At 39.6% G+C, this 13,629-nt stretch overlaps 1 protein-coding gene across 1 annotated transcript in view; it reads left to right on the plus strand.

Moving 5' to 3' along the window:
• Positions 1 to 10,412: 10,412 nt before the first annotated feature.
• The window catches only part of ano10a (anoctamin 10a), a 94,125-nt gene continuing 90,908 nt past the window's right edge, over positions 10,413 to 13,629 (plus strand). Inside the window, exons 1-2 of the mRNA XM_041792964.1 lie at positions 10,413 to 10,430; positions 10,513 to 10,558. The gene's annotated coding sequence lies outside the window, so the exon portion shown is untranslated. The remainder of the gene's footprint in view (positions 10,431 to 10,512; positions 10,559 to 13,629) is intronic.

A 13,629-nucleotide genomic window follows, 5' to 3' on the forward strand; every position in this document is an offset into this window, starting at 1 on the left:
GAAGAAAAAAATTAACACTTTTATTCAGAAATGTTAATTTTCACTCTCACAGATGCAACCTGGTCACGTGTAGAGCTGGATGTATCTGTTGGTCAGTTAATCATAAATGATTAACCTTAAGTTCAGCATCCAGCTTCTTATCTCTGCAACCTCTTTAAAAAAAAAAACTAAAGTAAAGTAAAAGCAGCAAGAGTCAAACATTGAACAGAATTTCCCCTTGTGGGACTTATAAAGGAATATCTTATCTTATACCCAGACATTTAAAGGTTACACACTTATATGTAGGAGTAGACTAGCACTAGTATGAACTTTAGTGCTCTGCTCAGGCTCCATTACAACATCCCCTCCTGCGTTGATTTACATTTACTTACATCTATGTGACAATGTCAGAACCCTCTTGATAAATCACAACTTGCTTGATGCATTGCTCAAAAACACAGATATTCCAATCAACATTTTAACACTGTATTTACCCTCCCAATTTCTAAAAAGTTAGGGCGATGTATAAAGTGTAAATAAAAACAGAATGCAACAATTTTCAAATCACATAAACCCTCATTTTATTCACAATAGAATATAAAGCATATCAAATGTTAAAACTGAAACATTTTACCTTTTTACTAAAAATACAAGCACACTTTAAATTTGATGGCAGCAAAACATCCCAAAAAATTAGGGTTAGGGCCATTTTTCCCATTCTGTAGTGTATCCTCCTCTTTCAAAAAGTCTGTAAATGTCTGGGAAGTGAAAAGACCACCTGCTGGAGTTTTAGGAGAGGAATGTTGTCCCATTCTTTTCTGATGCAGGATTCTATCTGCTCAACAGTCCTGGCTCTTCTTTGCTGGATTTTTTGTTTAATGGTGCTCCAAATGTTTTCCTCCTGAAAGGTCTTGACTGCAGCCAGGCCAGTTCAGCACCTAGACTCTTCTAGGTGTTGTGATAGATGTGGTATGTGGTATAGCACTGTCTTGCTGAAATAATCAAGTCCTTTCCTGAAGGAGAAGTTGTCTGGATGGGAGCATATGTTGCTCTAAAACCTCTCTCTACTTTCCAGCATTGCTAGTTCCTTTCCGGATGTAAAGCTGCCCACGCCATAGGCAGTAATGCAACCTCATACCATCAGGGATGCAGGCTCTAGAACTGTGCCAGGATAACAGACTGGATGCTCCCTCTCCTCTTTAGTCTGCAGGACCCGGCATCCGTGGTTTCCAAAGATGATTTCAAATAATGATTCATCTGACCACAGGACAGTTTTAGCCTCAGCTCAGCTTTAAATGAGCTTTGGTCCAGAGAAGATGGCTGATATTGTTCACATAAGGCTTTTTCTTCACACAATACAGCTGTAACTTACATTTTTGGATTGCATAGCCAGCTGCAGACAGACAGTTATTTCGAGGAGTGTTTATGAGCCCATACAGTTACTTCAAGTGCAGAATCATGCCTGTTTTTAATGCATACTGCCTGAGTTCCTGAAGATCACACACATCCATTATTGACCTTTGACCTTGGCCCTTGCATCCACAGATTTCCCCAGATTCTCTGAATCTTTCATTGATATTATCAACTGTAAATGGTGGGATATTCAGTCCTCTTAATTTAACAGTGAGGGACATTTTTCTAAACTTTTTCAACAATTTTTAGACATGTATTTGTACGGACCTGTTGCTAATTAGCCTAATAAGTTGTTGAATGGTCCTGCAGCTTGTCCCGTCCCAACTTTTTTGAGATGTGTTTCTGCCATCAATTTCAAAATAAGGTCATATTTAATGATGAAATGTCTCAGGTGAACTGAACCTTTTCTAAACTGTGGCCCAATAAATCAGGACACCAACCTAAATTTGATGCCTACAACATATTCCAAAAAAGTTGGGACAGGTGCATTCATTAGTCATATGTAGGTTATGAGTGCCTTAGATTAACACAGCTGACTGTAATAAAAGACCAGTGAATGAACTCCAGCTGTGACTCACAGATGTGTTAGCTAACGTGCTCTCAGCAGTTCAAACAGGTTAGAAGCTGCACAGGAGATGGTAGTGAGAGAGTAGTATTTAAACCTCTCTATGATCTGTAAACATCAATGAAAGGTCCCCGCCTCCATTTAGCCTGGTGGATAAATTCCCACGTTATAGTGTTCAGATCTCCAAACATTCTTAGAAAAAAAATTATAAATCTACAAACACACACAGATGGAAGCACACCCACAGCAGCCACTACATCTTGTTATTTGAATTTAGTTCAAGCCGCCGGGTCCCTGAGGGCATTACAGCAGTGGGTGGGTATTATTTCTCTTTTTCATCACCCTCTGCTTCTGTCACATTGAGAACCACCTCGGGGTGCTGATGATTCATGGAGACCCGAGTCAGGGTGGGATGAAATGGGTGAGGGGACAGCTGAAATTCTGCTCTAACAAGCGTTTTAATGGCCCTTTATAACCGAGTGTTTGATGTTTTCAGGTTTCCCATCTCATCGAGGGCTGAGAGCGAGTAACGGCACCCCTGGGTGACCCGCTGCCTCCTAGTATGCTGTGTCACTGTGGCTGACAAAATGATGACTGGGGTTTACGTGCATACACTGGTCCCTCTGATCTCATTCTGCTGAGGTCACGATTTACTACCTTCCTGGTGATGAGATGAACCACATTTCCCAGGAGGCAACTGTCTTCTCTCCTGGCTGTGGGGCGTAGAGGGTGACTGTGACTGTGCCTCACACAGATTTTCCATTTCCAGACTGGAGATTTCAATTATAAGCTAGGCTGCCAGCAGAACCGAGAGGGGCCCTCGCACCTTCATGCACGTCGTAGTTTGGAGCGTGTCGGAACTGTGACACATCTGTGAAACGGGAGGCTGCAGTGATGTCTTTATCAGGGACAGAACTTTAAACAGATTTCTTCAAAATAATGTCAACTAAATAAAAATATGTAATGTAAAATAAGTGGCTGCATAAATACTCACCCCTTTCAAGTCATCATTTCATAGAGTCACCTTTGGCTGCAATCACAGCACTGAGTCTGTGTGGATAGGTCTCAGTCATGCTTTCACATCTAGATACTGAAATTTTTCTCCATTATCTTTGCAAAACTGCTAAAGCTCTGTCAGGTTGCACAGGGATCAGGTGTGAACAGCCTTTTTCAAGTCCTGCCATAAATTCTCCATTTCTGTGTAGCTTTTGCTCTATGCTTCGGCTCATTGTCTTGCTGGAAAATAAATCTTCTCCCAGGCCGTAGTTCTCTTGCAGACTGAATAAAATTCTCCTCCAGGATTTTCAAACATATTTACCCTCTACCTTTACAAGCCCTCCAGGGCTGTCTGCTAAGAAGCATCCCCATAGCATGATGCTGCCACTTCACAGTGGGGATGGCGTTTTCATCAGTGCTTGATCTAAAACAACCTCAGCTCTTTTCCAGTGTTGCCAACTCCTCAGTAAGGAAAGTTGATATTAGCTGTCCTAAAAGTCGCTAAATGATGCCATCACCTATTTGCATAATTTGCTATGTGCATGTAGTTGTAATGAACGCTGTAGGTCAGAAGGAGAGATGTAGCATGAGAAAATAAACACCCTAAATATGTGAAGAAATGTGACGAACCTTGTGAGTTAGTTCAGGTCAGTCATTTCGAATTTCGAGCAGTGATTCACACCTGACATGCATCTTAATCAAATCACAAACACATCGTCCTGATTCACTGGTCTATTTTAGCTGCAAGATTTCTGGTCTCCTTCTTTGCTCTGCCCTGAATCAGCTCTGTGCTCTCGCTTCAACCCACCTCCACCCCAACATCCACCTGTTGGTTCCGCCTGAGGGTTTAAAATGTTATCTAAATTCAGAAGGTCAGCACTCAAAATGTCCTTTAAAGTAGTTTATTAAGGCTAAGGCACAACAGACATGTTCAGCGCTTAAGAAGACCACAAAGCCCATGCTTTCACAAATGTTTGTAGAAACAGTCTGCATGCCTAGATGCTTGATTTTATACACCTGTGGCCACAAAAGTGATTGGAACACCTGATTTCAATTATTTGGATGTGTGAGTGAATACTTTTGACAATATAGTATCTACAGATGATTGAAGTAGGCCTTTATTTTACTCACATTTGTTTTCTTTTTTAAATTCATTGAGTAAAATACAAGAACAGTTTAACAGAAACAATAACAGACATGGCCACCCAGTAAACCTGTAAATCAAAGATTATTATAGAAATATTCCTGTTGTTCATGCATATTTGAAATTGACTTAAGGGCCTTTATGTGTGAGTGGCGGGGCCGTATGTGGCCCCTGGGTCACTATTTTTCCATTTCTGTACATAAAGGGAGCATAAATGAGCCTTAAGGGCAGATTAGATTTGAGAATAGCCGGTGTATCTGAGTTCAGTTGTAATTGTGTTTATAGTGTCAGCCTTCAGCTGTCAGAGCACGCTGTTCTCTCTGTCTGCTCCACTTAAAGTGAAACAGAACCACTGGAAACTCCAGCAGACACTGCTTACACTCTGTTTATGTTATGTCAGTGTTTTTGTATGGAGGTGATCATTTAAATTCATGTATACTTCATCGATTATCCCCGTAGTGAACGATCATTGAGGAGGCTGAAGGCAGCGATGGCGATGTGGAATTATTCAGGCAATAAACACAGGAGAGCGCTTCCCGGGGAAAGGCTGATGCATCAACATTTATGAATCTGGCCCACTGGAGTAAACGCAGACAAAGTCACAGTCTAAATGGTAATGCGGTTTGTCTGTGTGTGTGTGTGTGTGTGTGTGTAGGGGTGTGTGTGTGTGTGTGTGTTTACATGTGTGCTCTGTGTGCTCGGTAAGTCACAGAAGGTCTGGCCTGCCTGAGGGCGGTACTCATGGCTCGGTGTGAAAGATATGGGGGTGGCACTGCCGCACAGCCTGAGAGGATACGCTGTCTGAGGTCTGAGATGGAAGGAGGACGGGAAACAGAGAGAGAAAGATATATCCACACAGCGAGCAGATAGAGAGGGGGGCGCAGAGGGAGAGTCAGAAGAGGAAGGGAGGGAGATAAGCGCCTTAGAGGGTGGGAAAGATAACGACAGATAGGGAAAGCAGCATGGAGGCCCAAAGTCAGCGAGACAGACAGACAGACACAGGAAGGGAAAGAGAGAGATACAGAGGAGGCGAGAGGCTGAATTTAATAAATTAGATCAGGCGCCTTGCTGGTTTCCTAGCAACCTAGACGAGACGAGCCTGGTCTGGCCTGGTCTGTGCTCCAGAGTAAAGGTCTTCCTCCTCCCCCTGCCTCTCCTCCTCCTCCTCCTCTGCTCACTCGTATCAGCACTGGACACAATCACTGAGCCAGTCATTGTTACAGACGAGTATATTTAGAAGCAGATTCATGCTCTGGAGTAAAAAAAAGAGCTGCAGATTCACAGCTCAGATAGTTTAGACAGGTGGGATTTTCAACTGATCATTGTTCTAGTTAGCCTTTCAGTTGATTAAAGTCTAAATAAGTCAGTTTTGTATGTAAAATATACATATATTAGCATTACAGTTAGAATAAAAAATAAGGAACAAATAGAAATATTACAGGGAAAATTTCAACATAGTGCACTCATTCTATCCCACAATGCATTGTGAAAGAAAGTGAACAACTGATGGTCACTAGCCCAGCAATATTTACCATCACGCATCACAGTTGCTGTTCTCAAACATGACGGATGAACAAGAGGAGCACAGGAACACACATAAAAACTTTTTTTAGGCTTTTTAGTTTGTTTGGCTTTAACCAAACGAAGAGCTGTGGTCATACCACTCTCTTCAGCTGCTTCAGGACAGTTTTCTTCTTCAGCTGCTCAGATAAATGCTGAAAGGTGCTCCAAAACTTTGAGACAGTCCTGTTTGTTAACAATATTAATCCAGTGTAGAAATTTTGGAATTTGCAAAATTGAAGTTAATTAGCGAACTTTACGAGCTGAAGACGGAAAATATGATGCATTCAGGTAACCTCAGTAAATTAGACAAATGTGTTCTATATGTTATGATGTGTTCAAATGGCTCATAAAAATGGGAACACTTTGTTTTAAATAAAAAATATCAATAAATACGGTGTGAATATGTGTTTATATTTGAGGGATATATATAACAGATGTGACAGACTGAATCGTAGCTCTTTAACTAGAGCTAAGACCACTTGTAGTTGAAGTATTTGCCCTTATTTTGTCTTTCCACCAAACTATAGCAAGTATGGATAGTGGTATCAATATTGATGGTGGTGTCTGCTGGCCAGTATAACCAGGTGTTATAGTTTAAAGCGTCACTGTGTTAACTGGTGGCCTTTTGCAGCCTGTCTGTGATGCCAGAGTTACAACAAATATAAGAACAGCAGGTGTCTACACAAATTTTCTTTTCTTAGATTATAAAATTAAAACAAGCTCATCAGACACAACTTTAAATGAAAACTTCAAAGAGATGGGTTAACAATGAAGGCCATTTAGCATCAGTTAGCATGGTAACAAATGAAACCATAACACTGGCTGAGCTTTGAAAGCTCTCCTCATTGATGCTCTGAGTTTGTTAATGTCTGAATTTTTTTGGATATTGTCAAACATTTGTCTGCTCTAATGTCTATCAGGTGCATGACCTTGTTTCTGTACTAAATCAACCCATGTGGCGTCTTAAATAAACTGTAACTAGTAGTTAAGTGTGGTATGTGTGAACTTACCTAGCAGGCTCTGACATCGTGAAGAATGGACAGACTGTGTTCAGCCTGCTTTAGGATTTAGCAGTGTGAATACAAAATAACCTCAGAGAAAAATAAAGCTATGAATTAGTTTATCTTCTGAATTAGGACAGAATCAAGAGCTACAGGTGTGACAGCAACCAGAGATGGAACAAATGTTTGGTTTTTTTTTAGAGCACAGGTGTCAAACTGAAAGCCCAGGGCCAAATCTGGCCTTAGCTCATATTTTAAACTTCAGACTTTGGCTTCATAATCCCGTAGTTTGACCTTTCAGACTCACAGTTTAGAATTTGAATCATATTTGACGTAATTTCATGACTATAAATTTCATTTCATATTTTGACCTTTTAAACCCATGATTTTGACTTTCTTTTTAATATATTTACCATTAAAGAACGTTATTTTTCAATTTCAATTTCATGTTTTGACCTCTTTAACCCCTTAATGCCTCTTGTATCATATTTGATACATACTTTTATGATACCTCTATCGAATCAGTATGCTTAATAAATTACTCAAAAAAAAACAACTTATGAATACAGTCTGATAAATGATAAAAATGCCCTCAGGTAGATTATCAGTTACCAAAAACACCTAATGAATGAAATGAGATAATAAAAATATATTTGTTAAATTTTATGGAATTTTGGATTTTTTTTTTTTTTAAATTTTAGTAGAAAGATAAATAAACATTTCAGTTCCCGAAAATGAGAATTTTCTGGCTATTATGTGTTTTCAGGCTTTAAGGGGTTAAAATAACAAATTTACTTTTCTCAGATTGTGAGCCTTTAAACTGATCTTTTTAACTTTTTAAATGTCAAAAACATTTATCAGTGCTCAGTTTGTTTTCATATTTTATTAGTGGTGATATGAGGTTGACAGTTTATGGTTAAAAAGGGGACGTTGTTAGGCCCTCAGGTTAGTCCTGAATCCAGAATCCGGCCCCTGCTGTGTCTGAGTTTGACACTCCTGCTTTAGAGCCTGATAGCTGAAATAAAACCAGAAAATTATCATTTTTTCGAATACAAACGGTATACAAAAGGATTTTAAGGAAATTATTGTGCATGTTGATTAGATAGAGGTCTCAAAAAAGTGTATATCAAATATAATACAGTAGGCTTTAAAGGGTTAAAATGAAATATGGTGTGATCTCTCTCTGGATTTTCAGAACCTATTGTCTTTGTAGTTGCTCTTTATTTAGGGAACTATAAAATAAAACAGTGGTTTGAGTGAGGAGGGAGCCGCCTGTTGCCCATCCCTGCTCTAAAGCTTCCTCCAATAGTCTGGAGCCTTTCTCTAAAAGAAAAACCTATAGTAGAACATCATTAAATATGCTTTAAAACTGTAGGAATGTAGGATGAAATTTTAATCCCTAATTAACAGCGACCGAGGACATGATGAGATGGGAGGTTTCAGCATCTTAAAATCACACCGGCTGATGGTTTTGAATGCACAGTAGGTGAAATAAACAGAGTAGAACAGTGTTTCTGTATCAGCTCAGTCTAACCCTGTGCAGGCTCATGTGAGCAGTGAACCTGCACAGTCTGCAGTGAGTAACAGCACAGCGGGGCAGACTGAGGAGGATCAGATCAGAGGGTTACAGGAGCTCTTTAAAGCTGTCTGCTCAGGAGGCTGCAAGCAATGACACAGCAAAAAAACAACCATTTCTAAATGATTCAAAGTGAAGCTCGTCTCTCTGCAGGGCAAAAGTATTTCAGTATAACTGGGGTGCTACAAGACATTGTCTGTTAGTACCTCAGGATCGAAACCTTCATTTGGTTCATTTGGGCATTATTATCTGACACAGGGTGGTGCAAATTTAACAGAAATAAAACTTTAAATCTTCAAATAAACTTAAAGGGACGTTTCAGGATTTTTTAAGAGGATTCATATGATGCACACAGCAGTAGTAGAGGCATCAGCCTCCAGTGATTTTAGTGAGCATTGCTCCTTTAAGAAGGACACACTGGTTGTATCAGCCAGGAAGCTAGGCTATACAGCGTAACAGATGGGTACAGTTTCTCCGCAGAATTTGTGAGTTTATGGTAAAAATGGGCCACAAAACAATGATCGCTCAAACATATTCACTGTCAAAAATGTTTAAAGTGTTTGCAATGCAGAGTATGTAACCTCAGTCAAGCCCTGCATTGCAAATTGGTGACAAAAGCACAGAGGCTTTCTGGGTAAAAAATAAAAAATAAAATGCTTCCAAACTTTTCAATAGTGCATATGTTTGAGCCAACATTGTTTTACCCACAATGGAGAAAAATCACAGATTCTGAATGTCTGACATGAACCAAATTCTATCTTAGACTTGTTTTAGTCATTCTGACAAAAAGTAAATTTATCTTTTGTCAGTTTTGGTCATCAGAGGTCTGTTGTTTGCTAATCTTAGTGTAGAAATTCCAACTGATAAAGGTAGTCCAAAAACATTATTAGTCAGTTTTAGTTGATGACATCAGCCCTGTTCAGGAGTTTGTGTTTAGATGGAGTCTTGGCGTTAATCACTCAGTCAAACTTTACGTTTAAGATAAGAGATCTCTCAAAAAATGTTCTTTTTTGGGATTTTATTCTGTCATTTATAGTATTTTAACTAAGGATACTCAACTTCCAGTTTGGATTAAAACCTGCCTTTCCTTTGGGGGAAAAAACCTATTAAATAAGGAGGATAAAGGAACTAACTGTAGCCCAAAAGCTAAAGAAGATTGATAAAGACAACAGAAAGCTGTTTGTGAGTCTTTGAAGGGGAATGAGATTTTCAGTAGGGCAGTGGTGTCTTTACTTTACATCACTGTGAGAGCAGGAAGACGGTGTGGGGGGCAGGCCTGCACAAGGAGTTGGCTGGGCCCCTGAAAACCCCAGAGAATGGGCCCTCCACAGTGGTGATTATTGATAAAATCAGTTCAGGTGTGTGGGATCAGTGACACTGATGCCAGCAGAAAAAAAAACACAGGTGCTAACATTCTGGCTAACAGTTACTTTATTGTGGAGCTGAAAAGTCTGTCAACTATTATTGGGTTCTGATATTACATTTATTTATTTGTTTTTATTTTTAAACAACTTTTCCATCCAGTATAGCCATATTTTACCACTTGTTACGGCCCCAGCCGCATCCCCTCTCCTATGTGTGAGATTAACCTCTGTGGAGTGTTCTGTGTGTGCATGTGGGTGTTTGTGTGAGTGTGCTGTGATCTTCAGGTAATGTCATCCACCTGTGCTGCCAGCTGAGAAGCTTGATTGGGGTGCAGCTGAGCTGAAACAATTAGCCAATCAGAGAGGACCTGCACCTACAAAAGCTCCCTGAAACATCAGTCTGCGGCAGCTCGGTTCAGAATCAGCTTGCCCTGTGCTGCTCGTCCCGGTAGGCCTTGAAGTTAACTTTGAGTTGTTCTAACTAGAACTTTAGTGTTTGCTTTGTTAACTACAGCTGGTTATCTTTGTAAATTGTTCTTCATTAGAACTTGCTATTGTTTATGAGGTACTAAGATTGGGCCAGGAATTTAGTTTAGCTTAGTTCACACACACATACACGTCAGGTTGCTTTATTGTTTAGTCTCACTAGGATTTAGGGGTGCTGTTCCTTTTTGATGTTAGATTTGGGTAGATAGAGTAGGCAGTTAGGTTTATTTTATTTCTTTTCACAAAAGCTAGCTGCTAAACCTTAGTTTTAGTCCCCCTTTATATTCATTTACAGGTAGGATCAGCGTCCACCGGTCCTTTTACCTCTTGTTTTCCACATTTTGTAAGACAATTTTACCTCTTTTGTAATGAAATAATTTTTGGTTTAACCAATTCAATCTGGTTGAAATCTGTTTTCTTTCTAGGAAGCCCAGAAAGAAACTCCTGCACCTAAAGTGTCTGCAGCTAGCGGTATGTGTCCCTCTTCCACTACCTCACCTTGTTACATGTCAGATATTAGTAAGCATATTGCTTTTGTTCCTAAATTCTGTGAAGCTGATGTGAACTCCTACTTTCTTGTGTTTGAACACATAGCGTCTGTGCTGCAGTGGCCTCAGGAAGTTTGGGCACTTTTGTTAAAATGTAGACTTAACAGCAAAGCACAAGAAGTTGTTGATGCACTTTCCTTAGAGGAGAGTTTAGACCATGACCGTGTTAAAACTGCTATTCTACATGCATACAGTTTGGCCCCTGATGCTCCTTGGCAGAAATTTAGAGATCATAAGACGACCCAAAACCAGACTTACAGTGAGTTTGTACAGGAAAAGAAAACTCCTTTTGATAGTCTGAGTGTCAGTCATAGAGTCCATGACTTTGAATCTCTGCGAGAATTGATTTAGTTTGAAGAGTTTAAACAGTGCTTGCCTAGTGCTATTCTAGAGCATTTAAATGAGAAAAAGGTAAATTCACTCCAGTCTGCTGTTCAGATGGCAGACAGGTTCCCCCGACTCTCAAAACTGTGCCTCAGTCAGTTATTTTGCAACGTTTTGTCTATTTTTGCTACTTCTTTTCCACCTTCTTCACTGTTTTTTGCACTGTTTTGCCGCTTTAACCCCTTAAAGCCTGAAAACACAAATTATAGCCAGAAAATTCTATTTTTTAGATATTAAATGTTTATTTCACTTTCTACTGAAATCCAAAAATCAAAAATTTCCATAAAATTTAACGTATATATTTTTTGTGTCTCATTTGATACATTAGGTGTTTTTGATAACTGATAATCCACTTGAGGGCACTTTCAATCATTTTTCAGATTGTATTCAGAGGTTTTTTGAGTAATTTATTGATTATATTGATTAGATCATAAAAGTATGTATCAAATATGCAACAACAGGCTTTAAGGGGTTAACCAAGTAATGCAGCTTCTTTTTAACCCCCTTTTACCCTTTGTTGCCACTTTTAAACCATTTATGCCATATTTTTTTACACTCCAATCAATTTTTGCCACTTTTCATACATGGTCTCTTTCACAGTCATACAGTTCTTTTCCTAATTTTTTTTCTCATTTTTTTTCCCTTTCATTTCTGGCATCCTGACTTTCGTGCACATTATTTCCTCGCTATAAAGTCTGACATTACTTTCCTAATCATTTGGTTCAATGTGCCCACGGTTAACATCACTAATAATCAGGTAATTCTCTTAACTAAGTTGCAGCTAAAACAAACAAAAAAAAAATAGCGTGCAATCGATGCAACTTTAAAAATATAATGCATTAATCTTTGATCTAAATCTCATGGTTTCCACTGACTCCCCTAATTGAGTCATTTGTTTGACTCTTTCCAGTATTTTTAATGGCCCTCCTCTGACTCCGTACCCTTCACCCTGTTTGATGTGACAGGATGAGTGTCTGAAAGCTCAGCTCCTGTATTAAACGCTGTGATTCATCGGTGGGATCGTCTTCGTCAGTGGACTGACTCACAGGCCTGCCATGGCCCCACCCTGCCATGTTGTGTTTAATGGTCTCATATCAGAGCAAAGACAGTTTACTGTAGCTTTAGAGCATGTACCCTGAGGTGTGCTCTCAGTTAATTGCTTCATATCAACTAAATCCTCTGATAGACCAACTAACAAAGCTCCAGTGTTGCAGTCTGAAAGGGTGGGGAGGCTTTTCCAGACAAAAACAGTCCACTGAGGCTCAAAATTATTTCTAAAACATGAGATTATACCTTGTTAAAAATAATACGCTAATACAAATGCATACTAAGTTTAAAAAATGAGTGAGGCTGAGACTCTCCAAGGCTAATCAGCAGTGATGGTACCAGTGAGAGGAGGCTTCATCAAATCTCAATCATTCTCCAAACAGCTGAGTTGGACAAAATGTCCATGTTGGCATATCCGTATGACTCGTAAATACTTTTACATGAGTGTGCATATTTCCTCTGCATCGATCAAAGAGCAGGGAGAATAAAAACAGAGAGGATGTCTAAGGGTCGATATCTGTGTTAATGTTGAGGCCGGATCTAAGGATGGAAACATCCTCAGTCAATCTAACTCGGACTCTTCTTGACAAGTGAACTTCCTCCCTGTCCTCAGATAGCCTTCTGCTAATGTGGAGTCAGATTTCCTGCTACATGTTCGATTCAGACGGCTTTCTCTGCAAATTACATAAAAGAAGAGGAAAAAAGTGGAAGATAGGAGTGCAAAAGAGGGAGGACTTTTCTACAGTGTCACATTTCACATCTACATTAGAGTGCCCTCTAGTGGCAGAGAAGGTAAACTGCAGGCACAGGAATCATTCCTCTCAGTGGCAGCAGGCTGACAGCTCTGAAATGATAAGGAGGGCTAGAGGAGAAATATTGATTCATCCTCTCCATTAAAATGAAAAAGCAAAGTAAGGAGAGAGGTTGAATCAAGGTGTTGTATCATACACGTATGAAGCAGACATCAATTCAACCGGCATTATTCATGTGTGATGATGGACAGAGAGAGCCACGATCATTCAACTCCAGTATTTATTTGTGTTTACCTTCATTGCACCATGAAGAGATGTCAGGTTTTGGGAACATTTTAAGTAGAAATACAATATTTTTTACACAAATTTAACAAGAACACAGACAGAATTTCTCTGCAACAAATAACATCTAACATCAACGCTTCTGTGCAGGATCTTTACGTATGTTTAAGTACTCTTTACAATCATGCATCATTAATCCTGTCTATTGCATTAACATCTGTGCAGCATGGGTAAACGGATACCAAGTAGACTGGACTTTTACACCTCTTCACTCTTTGCGTTAATCTCTAGTGACACCCTGTGATCTGTGCTCAACTACCTGCTTCTATTGCACATAACTGACTAGTTTTTTTGTGGATTTGAGGTTGGAGATATATTTGCTGTTGAAAAGGCATGCAGACGTGCAGGAGCATCACTGCTGTGATGCATCCCCTGCATACGTCTAACATGCCGACGATGCACATTCTCAATAACTAAAGCGATCTGGATGCATGATGCAGTGCACACAAGACAAGCAGAGGCAATGTGA

The sequence above is a fragment of the Cheilinus undulatus genome, linkage group 8, assembly GCF_018320785.1.
Source record: "Cheilinus undulatus linkage group 8, ASM1832078v1, whole genome shotgun sequence".
Taxonomy (NCBI): domain Eukaryota; kingdom Metazoa; phylum Chordata; class Actinopteri; order Labriformes; family Labridae; genus Cheilinus; species Cheilinus undulatus.